The following is a 27,178-nucleotide window of genomic DNA, read 5'->3' on the forward strand; positions in this document are numbered from 1 at the left end:
ACACACTATATTATGGGGTGGGACCTTGGGCAGCAACTCAGACCCCTCCTGAACTCTAGGATGCCCCCCAGGTGTGGCGCTAGCTCGCTTCTTTTGGGTGTCCGCCACCTTTTGGGAACCCCAGTATTGAGAGGCTACGACCCCTTGTTTTCCCAACGGACTCTCAACCGCCTGGTATCTTTCCACCAACCCCACCAAGTCATCAGCATTATAGGGATCTCCCTGGGCAACCCAGGATTTTACCGACTTCGGGAGAGAGTGTATAAACCTGTCTATAACGACCTCTATCTCATATCATAGGACTATCTATCATCTATCTATTATCTATATGACGCGCCCCCTGGGCCATGGGGCACCCGGGACCGGACTTCAGGGCAATGCTGGGAGTAGTAGTGGCGACCCGGTCCCGTGGCTCAGGGTGGCCAGACCAATATTGTGGCAGTCTCTGTATCAGTATAATGCAATGTCCGACTACGCCACCCGTGGATTGCGGTCAATAAGAACCGCCGCTGCTGAGCAGACCTCTGAGGCTGATGTTGTGAGGGCAGCAGAGTGTAGTATAACTCCCCACGGGAGGAGTATAGCCTCAGGCTAGTGAGTGTGGATGATAGGAGTGATGGTGCACGAGCGCAGCAGGAACGACTCAGAGGCTTTGCAGTGCAGTTCAGGGTCTTTACTGATGGTGATAAGGCAGACCCTCCCGGGAGTACTGGCTAGCATAAGAGGCCTGGTCAGTCTGTGAGCAAACTGGAGTTCCCCTGGCCAGGTGGAGTTGTAGGCCTCCCCGACTATCTGCACTCTTCCTGGCTACCTTGCTGTAAGCGAGTGGAAGTAGCCCACGTCCCTGAGTGTTCCGTGTGGTGCTCACCTGTATGGCTGGTGATTTGGGGCCTTCTGATAGCCCCCGCTCCTCAATTGCAGTGCTGGTCCCTTGCTCGTGACTGAGCCTCCGGGCTTCTATGGCCAGAGGACTTGAAATCCCCTGCCGGCGGGTTTCTGCTGCTGGGTATATATAAGTCCCCGCAACCTCGGACTCCTGTGTCCGGTTCTCAGAGTCTTCTGCCAGGACGAACTCCGCTTAGCTCAAGTCCCTGGTCTTCAGCTCCTGCTCCTACAGAGCTCCTCGCTGTTACTTTCCCTGTGTCTGGAACTAACTCCAGGCTCTGACTTCACTAACCCCGCCCCAGATCCAGTTTATATAGGGCAGGTTCCTCCCCTATCTGGTCTGGGACAGGAGGTGTTGCATGTTTAAGGGCTCCGAACCAGGAAACCTCCCACTTGCTCTCAGACATAATATTTCTATTACAGTGGTAACCAGACCCTGGGGTGCCACATATCCATCTATCTATCTCATATCTATCTATCTATCAATCTCATATCTATCTATCTTCTCCACTTTTTATCTGGTCTCAGGTATGACTTTCATATTACCCACGACTGTTACTTGCCACAGGTGAGTTTTAACGAGCATCACATGCTTGAAGCAAAGTTGTTTTTCCACAATTTTGGAAAAGTGCCAACAATTTTGTCCGGCCCATTTTTGGAGTTTTGTGTGAAATTATGTCCAATTTGCCTTTTTTTCCCATTTTTTGTGCTGTTTCAATACACACAAAGGAAATAAATATTATAACAAATGTATAACAAAACGTGTAATTGTAATAATTTTCTGGGAGAAATACTTCACTTTCTGGAACAATCTCAAGGTTGCTAAACACTTCCAGCCATGACTGTGTGTATATATGGGCCCTCAATAAACCATCCCTCTCAACGAAAAGGCCACAGCAAGGGTCAGGAATCGGTGGCCTTCCCTCTCCGAATCTTAGGGAGAGACGGTTGTGCTTCCAGCATCCACCTAGGCTGCCACCCCAGTGGAACTAATAGCAGGGTTGCCAACTGTCCAGAAATTCTTGGACAGTCCATAAAAATAGGGCACTTTTTTCCCTGTCCGTAAAAAAAAATGTGATGCGTCCATAATCTTTCTGAAGCTGGAGAGACTTGTTCAGATGGAGGGAGATGTAGGGGCATCATATTGTGTATAGGGAGATGTAGGGGCATCATATTGTGTATAGGTATCATATTGTGTATCTGCATGTGTGGGGACATCATACGGTGTATATGGAGCTGTGAGCACATCATACTGTATTTAGGGAACAATGAGGGAATCATACTGTATACAAGGAGCTGTGGAAACATAATGCTGTGTAAAGGGTCTGTGGGGTCATCATCTAATATACAGTACAGACCAAAAGTTTGGACACACCTTCTCATTTAAAGATTTTTCTGTATTTTCATGACTATGAAAATTGTACATTCACACTGAAGGCATCAAAACTATGAATTACCACATGTGGAATTATATACTTAACAAAAAAAGTGTGAAACAACTGAAAATATGTCTTATATTCTAGGTTCTTCAAAGTAGCCACCTTTTGCTTTGATGACTGCTTTGCACACTCTTGGCATTCTCTTGATGAGCTTCAAGAGGTAGTCACCGGAAATGGTTTTCACTTCACAGGTGTGCCCTGTCAGGTTTAATAAGTGGGAGTTCTTGCCTTATAAATGGGGTTCGGATCATCAGCTGTGTTGTGCAGAAGTCTGGTGGATACACAGCTGATAGTCCTACTAAATAGACTGTTAGAATTTGTATTATGGCAAGAAAAAAGCAGCTAAGTAAAGAAAAATGAGTGGCCATCATTACTTTAAGAAATGAAGGTCAGTCAATGCAAAAAATTGGTAAAACTTTGAAAGTGTCCCCAAGTGCAGATGCAAAAACCATCAAGCGCTGCAAGAAACTGGCTCACATGAGGACTGCCCCAGGAAAGGAAGACCAAGAGTCACCTCTGCTTCTGAGGATAAGTTTATCCGAGTCACCAGCCTCAGAAATCGCAGGTTAACAGCAGCTCAGATTAGAGACCAGGTCAATGCCACACAGAGTTCTAGCAGCAGACACATCTCTTCAACAACTGTTAAGAGGAGACTTTGTGCAGCAGGCCTTCATGGTAAAATAGCTGCTAGGAAACCACTGCTAAGGACAGGCAACAAGCAGAAGAGACTTATTTGGGCTAAAGAACACAAGGAATGGACATTAGACCAGTGGAAATCTGTGCTTTGGTCTGATGAGTCTAAATTTGAGATCTTTGGTTCCAACCACCGTGTCTTTGTGCGATGCAGAAAAGGTGAACGGATGGACTCTACATGTCTGGTTCCCACCGAGAAGCATGGAGGAGGAGGTGTGATGGTGTGGGGGTGCTTTGCTGGTGACACTGTTGGGGATTTATTCAAAATTGAAGGCATACTGAACCAGCATGGCTACAACAGCATCTTGCAGCGGCATGCTATTCCATCCGGTTTGCGTTTAGTTGGACCATCATTTATTTTTCAACAGGACAATGACCCCAAACACACCTCCAGGCTGTGTAAGGGCTATTTGACCAAGAAGGAGAATGATGGGGTGCTACGCCAGATGACCTGGCCTCCACAGTCACCAGACCTGAACCCAATCGAGATGATTTGGGGTGAGCTGGACCGCAGAGTGAAGGCAAAAGGGCCAACAAGTGCTAAGCATCTCTGGGAACTCCTTCAAGATTGTTGGAAGACCATTTCCATTGACTACCTCTTGAAGCTCATCAAGAGAATGCCAAGAGTGTGCAAAGCAGTCATCAAAGCAAAAGGTGGCTACTTTGAAGAACCTAGAATATAAGACATATTTTCAGTTGTTTCACACTTTTTTGTTAAGTATATAATTCCACATGTGTTAATTCATAGTTTTGATGCCTTCAGTGTGAATGTACAATTTTCATAGTCATGAAAATACAGAAAAATCTTGAAATGAGAAGGTGTGTCCAAACTTTTGGTCTGTACTGTATATAATCGTCTTATCCCGTCTGTCTGTCTGTCCTTCTGTCCAGGAAATCCTGCGTCGCTGATTGGTCCAGCCGCGGCCAATCAGCGACGCGGGATTTCAGAAAAAGATGGCGGCCGTTAGCAGCTCATCTGCCGCACGGAGGTCAGCGGCGATGCAGCCGGGAGATGACCGGCGCTAGCCGCTCATCTCCCGGCTGCTCGCAGCAGAAGTACCGCGACCGGCGGCGCCGCTGATCTCCCGACGGCAAGTGTGAAGCGAGGACCGGGGAGCGGCGCCGCCAGTCGGGATACTTCGGCTGTGAGCAGCCGGCCATCTCCCGGTTCCTTGCAGCGGAAGTACCCGCACAGGTAGCGTCGCTGCCCGGTCCTCAGTAATACGATTCGCTGATTGGTCGGAATCAGCGATATTGGCGCCGCGACCAATCAGCGATACTGGCGCCAAATTTAAACACCGCTCTGCTGATTGGTCGTGGCCGGCGGCCGCGACCAATCAGCGATTTTGGCGCCACATTTAAACACCACTCTGTTGATTGCGCCTGGTCGGCCGCATACAGATTCTAGAATACCCGATGCGTTAGAATCGGGCCACCATCTAGTACTGTATATAAAGAGCTGTGGGAGCCATCACACTATATATAGAGACCTGTGAAAAGCTTATGTGTTGATCCAGAGGAAGTCAAAAAAAACCATGAGGCAGATGCTGCTTGCCCAAAATTAGGGGAAAAATTCCTTCCCGACTCCACATATGGCAATCAGACTAGTTGCTTGGATCAACGTCCCATAATAAAATCTAGTATGAATAACCTGTAATGTTATTCAAGAAAGTCACACAGGACCTCCTTGAACTTTTTTTAGAGAATTAAGTATTACAAGGTCATGTGGTAGAGAGTTCCATACCTCACACAATAAAACATTGCCATCTAAATTCCTTTAGACAAAGCGAATTAGGAGCTAGATGCTAGAGTAGTTGAATTAAAACTGAAAAAAATTATTAACACAGCAAAAAAGAGGAACAGTATTTATTCTCCAGCCCAGGTCTCAAAACTAATGCACTAATCAGGATGAAGCAAACCATATAATAAAGGCAGGGGCAGCACAGGTGCAAAATACTGATGAGACAACCAACTCATAACCTACCAATTCTTGGAGGGGGTCATTGCTTAGTATTAAAACTGCACACAAAAAAATGGCTTGTATAGGTCACTGGTCACACACAGATTGTTAGGGGAATGGTTGCAAACAACTTTATTAAATAATGGAAAGCAAACGAACCCGGGGTCCGTGATGCAGCCTGGAGGACTGTGGACGAACACCTTCCGGGTAAGAAGGTAAAACAACCAACTGAAATAACAATCCCCCCCGTGTTACTGCACACCGGAACGGGAATAGGGATTCGCACTATCTCCATTAACTGCACGAGAGATGTGCGACAAATAATGGAGCCGTAGCCCTGTTAACTGCACAGAGGCTACGCAGCAGGCGCTCGGATGCGTGTGTGATTCACGCCGGCTTATACGTGCTCCCAGCCGGCTTGCTACCGGACTGAGGAGTATCTCTCCACGTGGCTAACAGGCGGTGCCGGGAATACGGAGTCCGCAGTCTGTTCGGGGTGTATAGCGACCCCCTTGTTGGAGCCAGAGTGTCAGACGAAGCTACCTGCCTCCCTCCATCTAAGGCTGTCTATCCCCTGCTAAACCTGCCTGTCAGAAGCTATAACAGCAAAAGCACACGTGGAGCCGAAACGACCAAGCGTCCACACAATAACACCAACTCAGCTCAATGATCAGAGTGCGCCGCCATGTTTGTGGGCGTGCTATTTAAATATTAAGCCCTGCCCATCGTCACATTATTGGTGACGTCACCCGCGACCAATCAGGCGGTGCCAGGTCACCGGATCAGCTGACTCCCAAACCACCAATCACGGTCCGCCATGTCACGGGCATGCTCAGTGCAGTGTATCCTGGACTTAGGCTGTAACAGCCCTGTTTCCCTCCGCAACCTATCCTTCATGTTGCTAGGAACAAAGACCCGAGAGACAACTTGTACATCTCGTGCACCAGCTAGGCGTTGGGACTGACGATGATGCTGAGAAGCATCTGGACCGGAATGGGAGACCACAGAATCCACTGATGATTCTGAACCCATTTCGGATCCAGAAAACACCTGACGCCTAACACAGATAGTGCTCAATATAGGGCTTACAGCCTATTAGTGACCCTCATACTGTTAGATTAGGCAGGCTGCAAAGCACTATCTAAGTGCACCCCATGAGGACAAACCCCCTAGTTTACAAATCCAGCATTGATGGGCTTGTCTGAACCCTGAATAAAAATAACGTGCAAAATCTATATATGAGGTACTGGTAGATATTTTGGCGCTGGTCACGCACAGTGTCTGGTTTACAGCCTATTAGTGACGCCCATACTATTAGATTAGGCGGGCTATGCTCCCCTCATACACCTTACCACGGTGTGTAGTGTGACATGGAGCTAAACCCCCTGTCTGCTTAAGAATAAGGCTGCGAAAAACCTTCTCTTTATTGATAGTAGAGAAACCTCCATACAGTAGATGCGGAAAACATACGATGAACCCCAGTATTGTACCACATAGATAGGGCTCTTACCGGCTAAGCTTGGAGCAGGCTGTGTGCACAGAGCTCAAGATACAAAACTGTAGGGATGTGGACTGTCTTACCCTGTTCCTGCCCCTGAAGACAACAAACGCGTCATGTGAATACTGTCTTGCGGTTTTATATCTAAAAGTGATATGTGTCTTATGTAATGTATAATGGTGATGTAACAGCATGTGAAGTGTTAATGCATAATGTGAGTATAGCATAAGATAAGCTTAGGATACCATAAGACATAAGTATAACATAAACCCTAAAATACAAATTTTATTAAATCTCTTTAAAATCGGGACATGCGGCATAAAGATGATACGCATCAGTATTGCACTTTATCAAGATAAGTTCCTTTTATTGTTTAGTCTTGTGATCATTTATGTCATTGATACCTCTATGGGTGATTAATTCCAGGGCTGGCTAGGGTTATCCAGGGATAGCCGCCGTGGAGCGGGGGCGCCACAGTGTCAACATTAACTAGGGTGTCACCCTCCACTATAAGGCAGGTAATCAGCATCTAGGGTGTTGAACAGGGCTGATTGTAGCCTTTGTTTGGATGCCCGAATGTATCCTTTGGCTTGGAGGTCCAAAGATATTAGGAACGTTCTTGGGTGTTTTTATAAATTTGCACATTGTCACTTTATTCACTGTTGTCACTTTAATCATTTAGTACACACTGAGGATTGATTGTTTGATGTGATATCTGTACCAGTTTCTGGTAGACTGTTAGATCTTTGGTCTATGTAAGTGTGGCACCCCAGGGGTCTGGTTTCCACAGTAACAGCAATGTTATGTCTGAGAGCAGGTGGGTGGTCTCTTGGTCAGGAATCCTATGCATGCCACACCTCCTGCCCAGTCCTGGGAGGGGAAGGACTTCCCCTATATAAACCTGGGGCTGAGGCAGGGTTAGAGAGTTCAAAGGGAGAGTTCAGCCAGGAGGGCTGACAGGGAGCTGTGGCTCCGGCTGGGCCTAGCTCCTGGGCCATGCCAGAAGTAGAGACAGAGAAGAGAAGCAGCTATGGGAAGAAACAACAGGAGCTCTGTGGGAGCAGTGCTACAAGGAGTCAGGGGCTGGCAGCTGCAGAGCTCGCCCTGACTGAGAAGCTATCACCGGACCCGGAGTCCGAGGCTGTGGGGACTAACTCCTATCCAGCAGCAGAAACCGACCGGCAGGGGATTGCAGGTCCTCTGGCCCAGAAACCCGAAGGCACGGTCACACGCGTGGGACCAGCACCGCCGTCGTGGAGCGGAAGCTACTAGAAGGCCCCGAGTCACCGGCCATACAGGTGAGCACCACACGGTACAATCAGGGACGTGGGCTACTTATACCCGCCTCTAGCAAGGTAGCCAGAAGAGTAACGTTAGTTTGGGAGGCCTACAACTCCGCCTGGCCAGGGGAGATCCCATCTGCTCAAGGACTGACCAGGCCCCAATCGCTAGCCAGTACTCCGGGAGAGTCTGTCTTTGTCACCAGTAAAGACCCTGAACTACACCGTACCGTCTCCGAGTGGTTCCTGCTACCCCCATCATCCACGTCGGCTGCCCTGAGGCCATACCCCTCCCGTTGGGGGTTATACTATCACGCTGCACAATCCTACCACCGGCCTCAGCGGTCTGCCCTGCAGCAGCAGCTCCTTAGCTGCACTCAACGGGTGGCGTAGTCGTCCAACATCTACCGCTAATACAGCGCCACTTAGTCTGACTCCCTGGGCACGGACCGGGTCACCGCCACGAGACTACAACCCTCACCAGATCCGGCTCCGGGTAAGCTCCCGCGTGCGCAACGCTGCGCGACACAGGCCCAGGGGCGCGTCAACTTTTGGCGTAGTCGGCAGGATCTCGTGCCCGCAACCACCGGGTACTGCGTGCCTGAAAAAGACTGTTCAAACTTACCAGTGGTGAAGATTCCCGCCATCCGGCGCCATCTTCGGCCTTCTTCCCGCCCTCCGTGGAGGTTTCCCGCCATTGGACGCCATCTTGAGGACGCCGCGCGGGAAGAAGAGGGGCGTGGACTCCGAAAGCGCGCGAGAACTGAAGCCCCGCCTCACGTCCGGACGTTGCGTAAGGTCCTGGAAGGAGCCCAGCAGACGCCGACGTCACAGGAGCGCGACGGAAGGTCCTCAACCCTGACGATCCACTGCGGAGCCGCGGCCTACGGAAGAGGATCATCGCAAGGTAGGCCACGGTCCACTAGGGGGGAGAAGGATGTCGGATACGGAGGAGAGCTTCACCGCTCCAACCCCCGCCAGCGCCACCGCTGTTGCGGTCATGCCTTTCACCATGCCCTATATCCCGGGGGCAGCCTGGCTACCCCAGTACTCAGGGGAGTCACATACCCTGCAGGACTTTAGAGAAAAGCTGGATAGCCTCTTCCAGGTGTACCCCCTCACAGAAGAGCAAAAAGTGAGCATCCTGGTGGCCCAATTAACCGGGGCAGCCCAAAGGGAGGTAAAGTCCTGGCCACCTGGGAGGAGGACTGTCGCAGAGATACTAGCCCGGCTAACCAAGGAGGGGCTGCAGTGCTACCAATAGGAGGAAAGCCAAGAGGACCCGGACGGGTCTGAGGACTACCCTCAGGAGGGAGCACAAAGAGGACACCGCTACTGAAGGGAAGTAGCATAAACAAAGAACTGTATATCGTTACCCGTCAGGGTATGAGAACTGATGCTAATTAAAATATGGTCCCCGTTGGGATTAGTGAATTGTTCCCCGTGTGTCCCTATCCCTTACCAGGCTGAGGACTGTGAGCAGCCATCCCCTATCCCTTACCAGGCTGAGGACTGTGAGCAGCCAATCCTTATCCCCACTGGCCGAGGACTGAGAGCGGCCATATCTTGTAAATAATTATGTGTCTCTAGTAATTTATAGGAGTCTTTGGTGGATTTACCGGGAATCCTGTGTACATAGTTGGAGCGTAACCTAGGGATGGACTAAAGACTGTTAAGGACTCGGGGCAGGACAGACCCCTACCTGGTTACGTCTCCCTGTTTTGGTGAAATTGACACCTTGCTTTTCTTCAAAGACTGCACCCGGTTGCGGACACGCCGTGACCATCTTTATGTGTTTTTCTTGTTGTATTATTATTGTTTATACCTTATTATGTTTTTCAAAAAAAAAATTGTTTAGTCCCGGAGTACTAAATTTCACTAGGGGGGAATGTGGCACCCCAGGGGTCTGGTTTCCACAGTAACAGCAATGTTATGTCTGAGAGCAGGTGGGAGGTCTCTTGGTCAGGAATCCTATGCATGCCACACCTCCTGCCCAGTCCTGGGAGGGGAAGGACTTCCCCTATATAAACCTGGGGCTGAGGCAGGGTTAGAGAGTTCAAAGGGAGAGTTCAGCCAGGAGGGCTGACAGGGAGCTGTGGCTCCGGCTGGGCCCAGCTCCTGGGCCATGCCAGAAGTAGAGACAGAGAAGAGAAGCAGCTATGGGAAGAAACAACAGGAGCTCTGTGGGAGCAGTGCTACAAGGAGTCAGGGGCTGGCAGCTGCAGAGCTCGCCCTGACTGAGAAGCTATCACCGGACCCGGAGTCCGAGGCTGTGGGGACTAACTCCTATCCAGCAGCAGAAACCGACCGGCAGGGGATTGCAGGTCCTCTGGCCCAGAAACCCGAAGGCACGGTCACACGCGTGGGACCAGCACCGCCGTCGTGGAGCGGAAGCTACTAGAAGGCCCCGAGTCACCGGCCATACGGGTGAGCACCACACGGTACACTCAGGGACGTGGGCTACTTATACCCGCCTCTAGCAAGGTAGCCAGAAGAGTAACGTTAGTTTGGGAGGCCTACAACTCCGCCTGGCCAGGGGAGATCCCATCTGCTCAAGGACTGACCAGGCCCCAATCGCTAGCCAGTACTCCGGCAGGGTCTGTCTTTGTCACCAGTAAAGACCCTGAACTACACCGTACCGTCTCCGAGTGGTTCCTGCTACCCCCATCATCCACGTCGGCTGCCCTGAGGCCATACCCCTCCCGTTGGGGGTTATACTATCACGCTGCACAATCCTACCACCGGCCTCAGCGGTCTGCCCTGCAGCAGCAGCTCCTTAGCTGCACTCAACGGGTGGCGTAGTCGTCCAACATCTACCGCTAATACAGCGCCACTTAGTCTGACTCCCTGGGCACGGACCGGGTCACCGCCACGAGACTACAACCCTCACCAGATCCGGCTCCGGGTAAGCTCCCGCGTGCGCAACGCTGCGCGACACAGGCCCAGGGGCGCGTCATAAGTACGAATAAGGGACTTTTAGGGTCTAGGGGCAGCTGCCGTTCAGCAAGGGTGCCATTGTCATCTATATGTAGGATGCCCATCTCCGTTGACATGCAGGTTCAGGCTAGGGTATCTATAGGGTGAGTTTTATTGAAGTACAGTGGGTACGGAAAGCATTCAGACCCCTTTAAATTTTTCACTCTTTGTTTCATTGCAGCCATTTGGTAAATTCTAAAAAGTTCATTTTTTTCTCATTAAAGTACACTCTGCACCCCATCTTGACTGAAAAAAACAGAAATGTAGAAATTTTTGCAAATTTATTAAAAAAGGAAAACTGAAATATCACATGGTCATAAGTATTCAGACCCTTTGCTCATATTTAAGTCACATGTGTAACGGGTCTGGGAGGCGGAACCTCTGGGCTACTATACAAGGGGGTGGTCCTTGTAAGGGAGCGGGTGGCGACCAGGCAGGCAATCACAGCAGGTGACCGGGACAGTCTCTGGGTGTACGGGCAGGAGGTCACGGCAAGTGATCGAGGCAGTCTCTGGAAGAACGGGCTGGAGGTCACGGCAAGTGACCGGGCAGTCTCTGGAAGAACGGGCTGGAGGTCACGGCAAGTGACCGGGGCAGTCTCTAAGTAAAGGGTAGGTACGACCTGTGATGGCTGAACCTCCAGGTAGGCTAGCAAGGCAGATGGAGGATGTGTGCTCCCAGGTGAGCAAGCGAGAGTCTCTGGAATAGCAGGTGGTCACAGCACGTGACGGCGGAGCCTCCAGGTAGGCAAGCAGGCAGGTAGCGGAGAAGCGCTCCCAGGTGAGCGGGCAAGAGTCTCTGGAATAGCTGGTGGTCACAGCACGTGACAGCGGAGTCTCCGGGCTGGCAAGCAGGCAGGTAGCGGAGAAGCGCTCCCAGGTGAGCGGGCAAGAGTCTGGAATAGCTGGTGGTCACAGCACGTGACAGCGGAGCCTCCGGGTTGGCAAGCAGGCAGGTAGTGGAGAAGCGCTCCCAGGTGAGCGGGCAAGTGTCTGGAATAGCTGGTGGTCACAGCACGTGACAGCGGAGCCTCCGGGCAGGCAAGCAGGCAGGTAGCGGAGAAGCGCTCCCAGGTGAGCGGGCAAGCTGGTCCATAGACAGACTGACCGGAGTTGTAAGGCAGACCGTCGGACCTCAGGCAAGCAGGCAGGTAGTTGATGTGCACTCCCAGGTGAGCGGGCAAGTTGGTCCTTAGACAGACTGACCGGAGTTGTAAGGCAGACCGTCGGACCTCAGGCAGGCAGGCAGGTAACAGGAAATCAGGCAGGATTAGGACAGCAAGCTGGCAGGAATCTGGCAGGTAACTGGCAGGTAACTGGCAACGGGACCTGAGGGCTGAAGCAGAGTAGAACGGTGCAACAACATTGCTCGGGCACCTCCATTTTGGAGGAGGTGCCTTATATATGGTAAAGTCCTCCGGCCATTGGCCGGGGACTCCTTAGGACGGCGCGCGCGGCCCCTTTAAGAGGGAGGGAGGGCGCGCGCGCGCGCCCTAAGCACAGTGGCCGGGAAGGAGCGCGCGCTGCCAGCAGAGCGGGAGAGGGACGCCGGGCACGGAGCAGAGCGGTGAGGGGAACAGCGTCCCTGCCTAGCAGAGGGCAGGGACGCCGGCACTACAGTACCCCCCCCTTTAGCCCCCCCCTTTTTTAGGCCAGATAGAAATTTAGCTAGGATGAGAGGGGCATGGATGTTCTCCCGGGGCTCCCACGTTCTCTCCTCAGGACCAAACCCCTTCCAATCTACCAAAAAAAAGGTCTTTCCTCTTACCCTTTTGGTGGCAAGAATGTTCTCTACCTCAAACTCGTCCTCAGCAGAAACCGGAGCAGGAGGCGCACCTGTAGACTTGGAAAAAGAGTTAAGCACCAAGGGTTTGAGGAGAGATACATGGAAGGAGTTAGGGATCCGTAAGTTGGCCGGGAGTTTCAATTTATAGGCCACCGGGTTGATCTGACTGATGACCTCCAGAGGACCGATGAACCGAGGCCCTAACTTGTAAGAAGGTATCTTGAGTCGAACATATTTAGATGAGAGCCAGACTTTATCTCCTGGACGAAATTGTGGAGGATCCAGGCGTTTTTTGTCAGCGTGTCTTTTCATACGCTCGGATGACAGAAGGAGTGCGGACCGGGTACTCTCCCATATGGAGGAAAATTTGCTAACGAGAGATTCCGCAGCCGGGTTGTCCACAGAGGTGGAGACAGGAAAAGGAATCCGAGGATGCTGACCAAAGACTACAAAAAACGGGGATTTGGAGGAGGATTCGCTCTCGTGATTATTATAAGAGAACTCGGCCCATGGTAGGAGATCCACCCAGTCAGAATGGTGGGCATTAACGAAGTGCCGGAGGTAACTGGTCAGGTTCTGATTGATCCGCTCCACTTGACCATTGGACTGTGGGTGGTAAGCGGAAGAGAAGTCCAGGGTGACGTCTAGTAGTTTACAAGTGGCTCTCCAGAAACGTGAGGTGAACTGTACCCCACGATCCGACACGGTGTGGAGGGGCAGGCCATGAAGACGGAAGATGTGGCGGATAAAGTCTTTAGCCAGCTCGGGTGCAGACGGAAGGCCTGGCAGGGGAATAAAGTGAGCCATCTTGGAAAAGCGGTCAGCGACCACCCAAATGACCGTACAACCGGCAGAGACGGGGAGATCAGTTATAAAGTCCATTGCTATATGCTGCCAGGGGGCAGCAGGTACAGGAAGCGGAAGGAGGCGTCCGGCTGGCAGATGTCTCGGGACTTTGTTGCGGGCGCAGGACACACAGGCAGAAACAAAGTCTATTATGTCCTTGTGCAGGGTAGGCCACCAATAGTGCCGGGCAATAAGCTGGAGGGTCTTTTTCTGACCGGCGTGGCCAGCTAGTTTAGACGAATGGCCCCAGTGTAGGATCTTCTCCCGATCAGGTACTGAAACAAACGTCTTACCGGGAGGGAGACGATTTAGACTCACAGGAGCCACCTGCATTACTCTGGCGGGATCGATGATATGTTTAGGTTCTTCCTCGAGATCGGACACCAGAAAGGATCGGGACAAGGCGTCTGCTTTGACGTTTTTGTCAGCCGGGCGAAAATGAAGAACAAAATCAAAGCGAGCAAAAAACAAGGACCACCGGGCTTGGCGCGGGTTAAGTCTCTGGGCATGCTGGAGGTAAGCCAAGTTCTTGTGGTCAGTGTAAATTATTACCGGATGAAGAGCCCCCTCGAGTAGGTAACGCCACTCCTCCAACGCCAGCTTGATGGCCAATAACTCTCGGTCTCCTATGGAATAGTTGCGCTCAGAAGAGGAGAAGAGTTTGGAGAAGAAGCCACAAGTTAACATTCTCCCGGAAGATGATTTTTGAGTACGTACCGCTCCGGCTCCAGAGGAGGAGGCGTCAACTTCCAGGAAGAACTGCTTGTTGCCGTCCGGGCGATGCAGCACCGGGGCGGAAGAGAAGGCCTGTTTTAGGGAAAGAAAGGCCTCCTCTGCTTCGGGCGGCCACTCTTTGGGATTAGTACCCTTACGGGTGAGCGCGGAAATTGGGGCAGTCCGGGAAGAGAAGTGCGGGATGAAGAGGCGGTAATAGTTGGCGAAGCCCAGGAACCGTTGAATAGCCTTCAACCCCTCTGGTCGGGGCCATTTCTCGATGGCAGACAGTTTCTCAGGATCCATTTGTAGGCCAGTCTGAGAGATAATGTAGCTCAGAAACGGAAGCGAGGTCTGCTCAAAGAGGCACTTCTCATATTTAGCGTAGAGATGGTTCTGCCTGAGCCTGAGCAGGACCTGACGAACATCCCTCCGGTGAGTCTGGAGATCCGGAGAGAAGACCAAGATGTCGTCCAGGTACACCACTACGCAGGAGTAGAGAAGGTCCCGGAAGATGTCATTGACCAACTCTTGAAAGACGGCAGGAGCGTTACAGAGGCCAAAGGGCATTACCAGATATTCATAGTGGCCGTCCCGGGTGTTGAATACCGTCTTCCATTCATCCCCCTGACGGATACGAACCAGGTTGTACGCCCCACGGAGATCCAGTTTGGTGAAGATTCTAGCCCCCCTCAGACGATCAAATAACTCCGGAATGAGCGGAAGGGGGTACTTATTCTTCACCGTGATCTGGTTAAGGCCTCTATAGTCTATACAGGGACGGAGAGAGCCGTCCTTCTTTTTGACGAAAAAGAAGCCTGCTCCCGCCGGGGAGGTAGATTTCCGGATGATCCCCTGGCCAGATTCTCCTCAATATATTCGGACATCGACCGGGTCTCAGCAGCGGATAATGGATAAATACGCCCACGGGGAGAAGTACCAGGTAACAGGTCGATAGGGCAGTCGTATGGTCTATGAGGGGGTAGTGTCTCTGCCTCCTTTTTATTAAAGACATCAGCATAAGACCAATAAGGAATCGGAAGTCCAGGTAGATTAGCTGGGGTAGGAGAAGGACGGACGGGATGAACGGGAACCAGACAGGTCTTATGGCAGCCCTGTCCCCAGCGAAGGACTTCTCCGGTCTGCCAGTCAAGAACGGGTGCATGTTTCTGGAGCCAAGGTAGGCCTAGCAAGAGGGCGTGAGAGAGTCCAGGCAGAACATGGAAGGAGATACTTTCAGAATGCAGCATTCCCACCTGCAGAGTAATGGATTCGGTGATGAGTTGGATGGGGCGTGGTAAGAGCCCCCCATCCACGGCAGCAACAGACAAGGGTACAGCCAGAGGTTTGGTGGGGAGACGGTATTTCTCTACCAGGGACTGTGAAATAAGATTCCCGGCTGCTCCAGAGTCCAGTTGGGCTAGTTCGAAATAACGGTTCTCCCCGTAGACGATTGAAACTGACAACAGCAGGGATGGAGAGGATTTATTCTTGTCTAGGTGGACCTCTCTGAGCGAACCTAGACACAGGCGTTTCCCGACCTCTCCGGGCAGGCACGGATCCGGTGCTCCTTACTGCCACAGTAGAAGCAGGTCCCCTCGGCACGGCGTAAGTCCTGACGGGTCTTGACCATCTTGGTCTGGTCGACCTGCATAGGCTCAGGAGGGTGTACCTGGTTAGAGACAGAAGGAGTGACGGGTTTCTGAAAAGTAGGAGCTAGACGTGGTAACCTCCTCTCACGGGTGACCTCTCTGGCACGCTCCTGGAACCGTAGGTCAATCCGGGTGGCAAGAGTTATTAAGTCATCGAGAGTGGTAGGAATGTCCCGACCGGCAAGTTCATCTTTAATACGGCCGGACAGACCCTCCCAGAAGACGGAAACCAGAGCGTCGTTATCCCAGGCCAGCTCCGAGGCAAGGGTACGGAACCGTATGGCATATTGGCCCACGGTGAGACTTTCCTGACGGAGGCGTAGCAGCGATGATGCGGATGAGGTCTTCCGTCCGGGTTCATCGAAGACTTTCCGGAAAGCCGTGAGAAAAGCAGGCAAGTTGGACACCAGGGGGTCTCCTCTCTCCCATAGAGGATTTAGCCAGGCCAGGGCCTCCCCGGTGAGATGGGACATGATGAATGCAATTTTGGCTCGGTCGGAGTTAAACTGGTGGGACAATAGTTCAAAGTGCAGGGTGCACTGATTTATGAAGCCCCGAGCCTGGGCTGAGTCGCCTCCGAAGCGAGGAGGTGCAGAAAGCCGAGGTCCGGGGTAGGATATCATGGTGTTAGTGGACAGCGGAGCTGCCGGATTGCGAGACATGGCACTGGCGGAGGTTGTTGGTGGAGCAGTCAGAGTGTCCAGGCGAGTATTGACATTCCGCAGGTGACCCAGGATGGACTCCTGTTGGGACCTTTGACGGGACAGTTCATGACACAGGTCCGAGAGCGAGGGAGCTTGGGTGCCACCGGGTTCCATGGCCCGAGCAAACTGTAACGGGTCTGGGAGGCGGAACCTCTGGGCTACTATACAAGGGGGCGGTCCTTGTAAGGGAGCGGGTGGCGACCAGGCAGGCAATCACAGCAGGTGACCGGAACAGTCTCTGGGTGTACGGGCAGGAGGTCACGGCAAGTGATCGAGGCAGTCTCTGGAAGAACGGGCTGGAGGTCACGGCAAGTGACCGGGCAGTCTCTGGAAGAACGGGCTGGAGGTCACGGCAAGTGACCGGGGCAGTCTCTAGGTAAAGGGTAGGTACGACCTGTGATGGCTGAACCTCCAGGTAGGCTAGCAAGGCAGATGGAGGATGTGTGCTCCCAGGTGAGCAAGCGAGAGTCTCTGGAATAGCAGGTGGTCACAGCACGTGACGGCGGAGCCTCCAGGTAGGCAAGCAGGCAGGTAGCGGAGAAGCGCTCCCAGGTGAGCGGGCAAGAGTCTCTGGAATAGCTGGTGGTCACAGCACGTGACAGCGGAGCCTCCGGGCTGGCAAGCAGGCAGGTAGCGGAGAAGCGCTCCCAGGTGAGCGGGCAAGAGTCTGGAATAGCTGGTGGTCACAGCACGTGACAGCGGAGCCTCCGGGCTGGCAAGCAGGCAGGTAGCGGAGAAGCGCTCCCAGGTGAGCGAGCAAGAGTCTGGAATAGCTGGTGGTCACAGCACGTGACAGCGGAGCCTCCGGGCAGGCAAGCAGGCAGGTAGCGGAGAAGCGCTCCCAGGTGAGCGGGCAAGCTGGTCCATAGACAGACTGACCGGAGTTGTAAGGCAGACCGTCGGACCTCAGGCAAGCAGGCAGGTAGCTGATGTGAGCTCCCAGGTGAGCGGGCAAGTTGGTCCTTAGACAGACTGACCGGAGTTGTAAGGCAGACCGTCGGACCTCAGGCAGGCAGGCAGGTAACAGGAAATCAGGCAGGATTAGGACAGCAAGCTGGCAGGAATCTGGCAGGTAACTGGCAACGGGACCTGAGGGCTGAAGCAGAGTAGAACGGTGCAACAACATTGCTCGGGCACCTCCATTTTGGAGGAGGTGCCTTATATATGGTAAAGTCCTCCGGCCATTGGCCGGGGACTCCTTAGGACGGCGCGCGCGGCCCCTTTAAGAGGGAGGGAGGGCGCGCGCGCGCGCCCTAAGCACAGTGGCCGGGAAGGAGCGCGCGCTGCCAGCAGAGCGGGAGAGGGACGCCGGGCACGGAGCAGAGCGGTGAGGGGAACAGCGTCCCTGCCTAGCAGAGGGCAGGGACGCCGGCACTACAACATGCTGTCCATTTCCTTGTGATCCTCCTTGAGATGGTTCTACTCTTTCATTGGAGTCCAGCTGTGTTTAATTAAACTGATAGGACTTGATTTGGAAAGGCACACACCTGTCTATATAAGACCTCACAGCTCACAGTGCATGTCAGACCAAATGACCAGTATTGAGTAGAAGCCCCCTTTTGAGCTAGTGCATCCATGAGTCTTCTTGGGAATGATGCAACAAGTTTTTCACACCTGGATTTGGGGTTCCTCTGCCATTCTTCCTTGCAGATCCTCTCCAGTTCTGTCAGGTTGGATGGTGAATGTTGGTGGACAGCCATTTTCAGGTCTCTCCAGAGATGTTCAATTGGGTTTAGGTCAGGGCTCTGGCTGGGCCAGTCTAGAATGGTCACAGAGTTGTTCTGAAGCCACTCCTTTGTTATTTTAACTGTGTGCTTAGGGTCATTGTCTTGTTGGAAGGTGAACCTTCGGCCAAGTCTGAGGTCCAGAGCACTCTGGAAGAGGTTTTCATCCAGGATATCTGTGTACTTGGCCGCATTCATGTTTCTTTCAATTCCAACCAGTCGTCCTGTCCCTGCAGCTGAAAAACACCCCCATGATGCTGCCACCACCATGTTTCACTGTTGGGATTGTATTGGGCAGGTGATGAGCAGTGCCTGGTTTTTTCCACACATACCCCTTAGAATTATCACCAAAAAGTTCTATCTTAGTCTCATCAGACCAAAGAATCTTATTTCTCATAGACTGGGAGTCCTTCATGTGTTTTTAAGCAAACTCTGTGCAGGCTTTCATATGTCTTGCACTGAGGAGAGGCTTCCGTTGGGCCACTCTGCCATAAAGGCTCGACTTGTGGAGGGCTGCAGTGATAGTTGACTTTATGCAACTTTCTCCCATCTCCCTACTGCATCTTTGGAGCTGAGCCACAGTGATCTTGGGGTTCATCTTTACCTCTCTCACCAAGGCTCTTCTCCCACGATTGCTCAGTTTAGCTGGACGGCCAGGTCTAGGAAGACTTCTGGTGGTCCCAAACTTCTTCCACTTAAGGATTATGGAGGCCACTGTGTTCTTAGGACCCTTGACTAATGCAGAAATTCTTTTGTAAACTTGGCCAGATCTGTGCCTTGCCACAATTCTGTCTCTAAGCTCCTTGGGCAGTGTCAGGATGCCAGGTTTAATTTTACTTTGCCAGTAGTTTTTCCCTTAGCCAAGATGGCTTCCATTGCCTCACTGGGGTCATGTGTTTCCTGCCTGTGGACCTACTTAAACTGCATGTGTTGCAATCATGCCTTGCCTGAGTATTGTGTGCTTTTAGCTTTCTACTCACCTGTGCTAGCCCTCTGAATAGAGTCTTGCTGACCTTGTGTTTACTCCTAGTCATCCGCTGAAAGGATTGCTGCCTGAATCCTCTGCTAAAGGGACTTCTGCTGAAAGGAACCACTGGCTGTTGTTCACTCACGCTGGGATCTCTGAACTTTTGTCTTCCTGAAGAAAACTTCTCCTGGATCTCTACACCTCTGGTATAGTCACCATCTTGCTCTGTGTTTAAATACCCGGCTCCAGCTCTGCTTAAGACATCGCTGTTTCCTCCGCTGCACCTCCTGCATTCTTCAATATCCAGATCCATATTCCAGTTTGTCTTCTCTTCTGCACTACGTAAGTCCACAATCAACTGAGGAATACCTACGTCTGCTTACTATCCTTATTTCTGTTTGCATATTACTGTACCTAAGTAAACTTGGACTATCGTTAACGTTTACATACCCTAATAGTAATGAAGGCCGTGCCTTACAGATTAGGTTCTAAGAAGTATTGTTTGGAATGAACTTACCTTCATAAACTGTTTGCTGTGATCTTTTGCACTTGAGTTTAAAATAGACTTTCACACTACTCTTGTCTCAGTCTCTGCTTTTGGCCCACGCCATTGGACTTCAGGGTATCTACTAACATCGTAACAGGCAGTTCCTTTGAGCTCATGATTCTCATTTGGTCTGACATGCACTGTGAGCTGTGAGGTCTTATATAGACAGGTGTGTGCCTTTCCAAATCAAGTCCTATCAGTTTAATTAAACACAGCTGGACTCCAATGAAAGAGTAGAACCATCTCAAGGAGGATCACAAGAAATGGACAGCATGTGACTTAAATATGAGCAAAGGGTCTGAATACTTATGACCATGTGATATTTCAGTTTTCCTTTTTTAATAAATTTGCAAAAATTTCTACATTTCTGTTTTTTTTTCAGTCAAGATGGGGTGCACAGTGTACTTTAATGAGAAGAAAAAAAGAACTTTTTAGAATTTACCAAATGGCTGCAATGAAACAAAGAGTGAAAGATGTAAAGGGGTCTGAATGCTTTCCGTACCCACTGTATATAGTACTCAATGTTCCAGGCAGTGGGAGGCATTACTGGGATCCAGAGCAGTCGCTCCAGTCACGTCCAGAGCCTAAGGTCTGGCATAGGAGCTGCCGGACACTTTGTGTGCTCTGAAGTACAAAGGAAGATGGACAGGGACCTGCATAGATGGAAGTTGAAGGCCAGTCCCGGGTGCACTGCAGAGGTGGACGAGAAATACAGGATGAGCTAGCAACAGGGCTGAAGAGGAGTTATGCTAAGAAGGAGGATAATGTGAATTGCTGTGCCTTATCCCATCTGTACCCACCTGATGAACTTGAACTGTCAAGTATATGTTTGACTGTTACAAAGAACTTCGTGTTCCCTAAATTGTGAGCGGCGGCTTCTGAGGACAGAAGCCTGAAGGCAGTGGAGGCCTGCGGCCTACAAGAGAGTGTGCTGCACCCCACACCCTAGAGCACACTGGGACTGGGACACCCATTGTCTGTAAAGTGCCAGAGCGAAATCAGACCGACGTTCAGTCACGACTACCGCTCTGTGCCACTTTACAAGATGAGTGATAAGGGAACTTCTCCATCAGAAGAGACGAGGAAATAATGGTCGCTGCCCAAACTGTGACAAGAACAGGACCACAATGCAACAAGAACTGTCTCACAATGCTCTTGGAACTTTCCCATAATGCATTGCAAATTGAAACTAGAGCAAATACATTAAATCACTAGCAGACAGTGCCGTTATCAAACAATAAAAAAGAGACAGGATTCAAATGCAAGCAACATAATGTCAGAACTGATATACACATAAAGTGACTAGATTCCCTGGATAGCTAAATTCGCTGCTGAGGCAAGAACACGGGCTGCCCAGCACTATTTAAGTGCACCCCATGAAGATAGACACTCTAATTTACAAGGCCATAACATATAGGTGCATCTCACAAAATTAGAATATCATCAAAAAGTTAATTTATTTCAGTTCTTCAATGCAAAAAGTGAACCTCATATATTATATAGAGTCATTACAAACACAGTGATCTATTTCAAGTGTTTATTTCTGTTAATGTTGATGATTATGGCTTATAGCCAATGAAAACACAAAAGTCATTAACTCAGTAAATTAAAATAATTAATAAAAAACACCTGCAAAGACTTCCTAAGCATTTAAAAAGGTCCCTTAGTCTGTTTTAGTAGGCTCCACAATCATGACAATCATGGTGAAGACTGCTGACTTGACAGATGTCCAGAGTTCCAATTTTCATTTGAAATCAAGGTCCCAGAGTCTGGAAGAAGAGTGGAGAGGCCACAATCCAAGCTGCTTGAGGTCTAGTGTGAAGTTTCCACAATCAGTGATGGTTTGGGGAGCCGTGTCATCTGCTGGTGTAGGTCCACTGTGTTTTTTCAACACCAAAGTCAGCGCAGCCGTCTACCAGGAAATTTTAGAGCACTTCATGCTTCCCTCTGCCACAGTATCAAGCTACCAGGGGGGCAAAGGGGGCGGTGGCCCCGGGCCCCTCGCTCTTAGGGGGCCCATCCAGGGCTACGCCAGTGTAACTGTATCTAGCATGCCCCTGGTGCCAGCATCGGGCCCCACTGCCCGCCACCGCCGCAAGTTTACTGATGAGAGAGGGAGCGCGGATCTCTCTCCCATTAGTCCCTTCTGTGACTGACGTCTCTGACATCATCACTTGGCGCCCAGCCCGCTGTGCTGAAGATGTGTGCGTGCTGGGTGCTCTGAGCAGCGAGGGAACCAGGAGGAGAGATGAGTACTGTTTATTTATTTTTTGCCGGGTGGGGGGCGGCATTATATTACAGACTCTGCCTATAGGAAGGGGGAGGTGCATTATACTACAGACTCTGCCTATGGGGGAGCATTATCCTAAAGACTCTGCCCACAGAGAGGGGGGGCATTATACTAAAGACTCTGCCTATGGGGAGGGGGGGCATTATACTACAGACTGTCTATGGGGAGGGGGGGAGCATTATACTAAAGCCTCTGTCTATGGGGGGGCATTCTACTACAGACTCTGCCTATGGGGGGCATTATACTACAGACTCTGTTTATGAGCAGGGGAGAGCAGTAGACTACAGACTCTGCCTATGGGGGGACATTGTACTACAGACTCTGCCTATAAGAGGGGGAGCATTATACTACAGACTCTGCCTATGGGGGGTGCATTTTACTACAGACTCTGCCTATAGGTGGGGCATTATACTACAGACGCTGCCTATGAGATGGGGGGGGCATTATATCACAGACTCTGCCTATGAGGAGGGGGGGCACATTATACTACAGACTCTGCCTATGAGATGGGGGGGCATTATACTAAAGATTCTGCCTATGAGGAGGGGGGGATTATACTACAGACTCTGACTATGAGGAGGGGGGAGCATTATACTACAGACTCTGCCTATGGGGGGGCATTATACTACAGACTCTGCCTATAAGGAGGGGGGGAGCATTATACTACAGACTCTGCCTATGGGGGGGACATTGTACTACAGACTCTGCCTATAAGAGGGGGAGCATTATACTACAGACTCTGCCTATGGGGGGTGCATTTTACTACAGACTCTGCCTATAGGTGGGGCATTATACTACAGGCGCTGCCTATGAGATGGGGGGGCATTATACCACAGACTCTGCCTATGAGGAGGGGGGGCACATTACACTACAGACTCTGCCTATGAGATGGGGGGGGGGGCATTATACTACAGATTCTGCCTATGAGGAGGGGGGGGCATTATACTACAGACTCTGCCTATGAGGAGGGGGGAGCATTATACTACAGACTCTGCCTATGGGGGGGCATTATACTGCAGACTCTGCCTATGGGGGGGCATTATACCACAGACTCTGCCTATGAGGAGGGGGGGAGCATTATACTACAGACTCTGCCTATGGGGGGGAGCTTTATACTACAGACTCTGTCAATGGGGGGAGCATTTTACTACAGACTCTGCCTATAGGGGCGCATTATACTATACGAAGGACTATGGGGAGTGCATTATACTATATTGAGGACTATCTGGTGCATTATACTATATGTAGGCTATTTATACAGTGTGGGAGATAATGTGGGTTCTTTGAACAGCGTGGGGGCCATCATACAGTGTGGGAGATAATGTGGGGTCTTTGTATAGTGTGGAGGCCATCATACAGTGTTGGAGCCATCAGCTTGGGGGCTACTAAGGGGTCAGTATACTTTGTGGGGGTACTATACAGTGAGGGGGAATTATATCGTGAATAGGAGAACATCATACTGGTTAGAGCGGAGCTCTACATGGGGGGAGACTCAGGACATTATTAAATCTTAGGTGGGCACTTATTGTTATAGGGGAACTCAGGTTATCGTGACTGTCGAAGGGGCACTATTACTTTCTAGGGGGCACAATGTGGGCACTGTTTTCTAGGACACTTGCACACGGCATTACTTTATTTTAGAGGTTTGTTTTACCATCTAGAGGGCACACAGTAGGTGCAGTAATAGGGACACATTTTGCAGCAGAGGCTCAGTATTGGGGTATCAGCAGGATGAGAAGTTTGTGCAGGTTGGGGATAGATGTGGTCAGTGCCTGAAATGTAAGGAGTCAAATGTGTCTTTGTTGTGATCTCTGCATACCTGAGACTCTGAGCCCTGGCTGGAGAAGTTGTCGTGTCGGTCTGGGCCAGATGGAAAAGACGGGAAAAGTGAACAATTTAATCAGAAAGAACGTCAGCTGTAAGGTACTATATATAACTGAGCTGTGATCTCTTATATGTTTTGCAGGACTGGCATCTATCAATATATGTCACCATATGGCGGTAATATCAGTGCTGGTCTTTGTATAGAGATTATTTTTAGTAACAGCGCGGTCATCTGCTGAGGTTTTCCTACATCAACTATCTGGGTGCGCCGCTATAGTTGGAATCAGGGTTACCTGGTTAGAGGCCCACTCAGAAGTTTCGGCCCCCTGAACCAAAACCTTAGCTACGCCAAGCTTTTTGGAGATGGAAATTTCATTCTCCAGCAGGACTTGGCCCCTGTCCACACTGACAAAAGTACTAATACCTGGTTTAAAACAACAGTATCACTGTGCTTGATTGGCAGCAAACTCACCTGACCTTAACCCCATAAAGAATCTATGGGGTATTGTCAAGAGGAAAATGAGAGACACCAGACCCAACAATGCAGACGAGCTGAAGGCTTCTATCAAAGCCACCTGGGCTTCCATAACCCCTCAGCAGTGTCACAGGCTGATCGCCTCCATGCCACATTGCCACATTGATGCAGTAATTGATGTAAAAGGATCCCCAACCAAGTATTGAGGGCATTTATTGAACATACATTTCAGTAGGATAACATTTTGGATTTTGAAAACATTTTTCAAGCTGTTGTTATAAGGTATTCTAATTAATTGAAATAATGACTTTTGAGTTTTCATTGGCTGTAAGCCATAATCATCAATATTAACAGAAATAAACACGTGAAATAGATCACTCTGTGTGTAATGGCTCTATATAATATATGAGTTTCACGTTTTGTATTGAAGAACTGAAATAAATTAACTTTTCTGGTGATATTCTAATTTTGTGAGATGCACCTGTAGATGGGCTTGGCTGCACCCTGAATAAAAATAGCATGTAAAAAATATATATGATATATATGAGGTATTGGTCGATATTTTGGCCAAAATATACAAGCTCGCAACCTGCTCAAGGGTCCTCATACTTGCGAGTCCCTACACTAACATTAAAAGCAAAGTCACAAAAACAAGGAATTAAAGTTCCCACCAAAATTCAAGAATTAACACAGCAAATACAGCAACAATAATTACAAGGATGCAGCAAACCCATATAATGAAGAAGTCAGCAACACAGGTGCAAAATATTGATGAGACAACCACTCACAACCTACCAATTCATGGAGGGGGTGATTGCTTAGTATTAAAACTGCACACAAATAAGCCTTGTATAGGGCACTGGTCACACATAGGTAGTGCACAATGTCTGGCTTACAGCCTATTAGTGAAGCCCAAACTATTAGATTAGGCGGGCTGCCCAGCACTTTTTAAGTGCACCCCATGAAGACAGACACCCTAGTTTACAAGGCCAACATTGATGGGTCTGGCTGCACCCTGAATAAAAATAACGTGCAAAAAATATATATGATATATATGAGGTATTAGTAAATATTTTGGCCAAAATACACAAGCTCGCAACCCGCGTCAAGGGTCCTCATACTTGCGAGTCCCTACACTAACATTAAAAGCAAAGACAAATTTAAATTCCCACCAAAATTCAAGAATTAACACAGGAAAAAAGGGCAACAGTGTTTACCTGCCTAGGTCTCAGTACTAATCATACCATATAATAACGATGACAGCAATACAGGTGCAAAATACTGATGCGACAACCACTCACATATTACCAATTAATGGAGGGGGGTGATTACATAGTATTAAAACTGCACACAAAATTATATGGGATTGCTACATCCTAATAGTGCATTAGTTCTGAGATCTGGGCAGGTAAATGCTATATTAATAATTGATTTTTTGAGGAAAGTTAAATTCTCTTTTGTTGGCTTTACTTTTAATCTAACTGAAATACACATAAGCTTTTTCCTAAACATTAGGATCTGTGTAGAGCCATCAGCTCAAAAAGGCTTCCTTTGACAGACTTGGCATAAGCAGGTCAAAAGGAACCCTGATCTTTACCATTACACCCCTTTAGAGAAATGGAGACTTACCACATGCTCAGGGTTGCATCTACAGAGTAGCTGCTGGCCAGAGGAGCGAGCTTGAGGCTATAACTCTAACTAAAGCTTTTTTATTACTAAATGATGGGTTCTGTCTAAGGCCATTGGCTCAAAAAGGCTTCCTCGGACAGACTTGGCGCAAGCTACTCCATTCTGCAGATCCCAAGGGAACCCTGGCCTTTACCATTACACCCCTGTACAGGGATAGATACTTACCATAGGCCCAGGGTTGCATCTACAGAGTAGCTGCTGGCCGGAGGAGCGAGCTTGAGGCTATAGTGGTTGATTCAACTCTAACTAAAGCTTTTTTTTCCTAAATACTGGGATCTGTTTAAGGCTGTTGGCTCAAACAGACTTCCTCGGACAGACTTGGCGCAAGCTACTCCATTCTGCAGATCCCAAGGGAACCCTGGTTTTTACCATTACACCCCTGTACAGGGATAGATACTTACCATAGGCCCAGGGTTGCATCTACAGAGTAGCTGCTGGCCGGAGGAGTGCGCTTGAGGCTTGAGTAGTTGAGTCAATCCTAACTAAAGAAAAACCTATCTAATGACACTTTCTTGTTAGGACCTGTCTGAGGCCTATGGCTCAAAAAAGCTTCTTTGGAAAAACTTGGCAAAAGCCAGTCTATCCTACAGGTTCCAAAGGAACTATGACCTTCACTCTTACATCCCTGTACAGTGATAAAGACTTATTACAGGGCCTTGATTGCATCTACATAGTAGATGCTGACTGGAGGGGCAAACTTAAGGTTAGAATGGTTCAGCCAACCCTAACTATTGCTACATTCTTAAATGTTAGGATATTTCTGAGGCCATTGGCTCAAACAGGCTTCCTTGGACAGACTTGGCGCAAAACACACCATTTCTGATGTTTCCAAATGAACCCTGGGCTTCACCCTTGAACCTCTATACAGGGACCGTTTCATAGTTTTAAGGTTGAAAGACACAAGTCCATCAAGTTCAACCTAAAAGCTAATGTGTTGATCCAGAGGAAGGCAAAAACCCCATGAGGCAGATGCTAATTGCCCCATATTAGGGGAAAAATTCCTTCCCGACTCCACATATGGCAATCAGACTAGTTCCCTGGATCAACGTCCCATAACAAAATCTAGTACGGATAACCTGCAATTTTATATTATTCAAGAAAGGCACACACATGCCCTCCTTGAATTTTTTTTAGAAAATTAAGTATTTCAATTTCATGTGGTAGAGAGTTTCATAACCTCATTGCTCACACAATAAAAATTTGCCAACTAACTTCCTTTAGACAAAGTGA

Source organism: Phyllobates terribilis, unplaced genomic scaffold (genome assembly GCF_046119375.1).
Source record: "Phyllobates terribilis strain yellow unplaced genomic scaffold, ASM4611937v1 Scaffold_63__1_contigs__length_7903474, whole genome shotgun sequence".
Classification (NCBI taxonomy): domain Eukaryota; kingdom Metazoa; phylum Chordata; class Amphibia; order Anura; family Dendrobatidae; genus Phyllobates; species Phyllobates terribilis.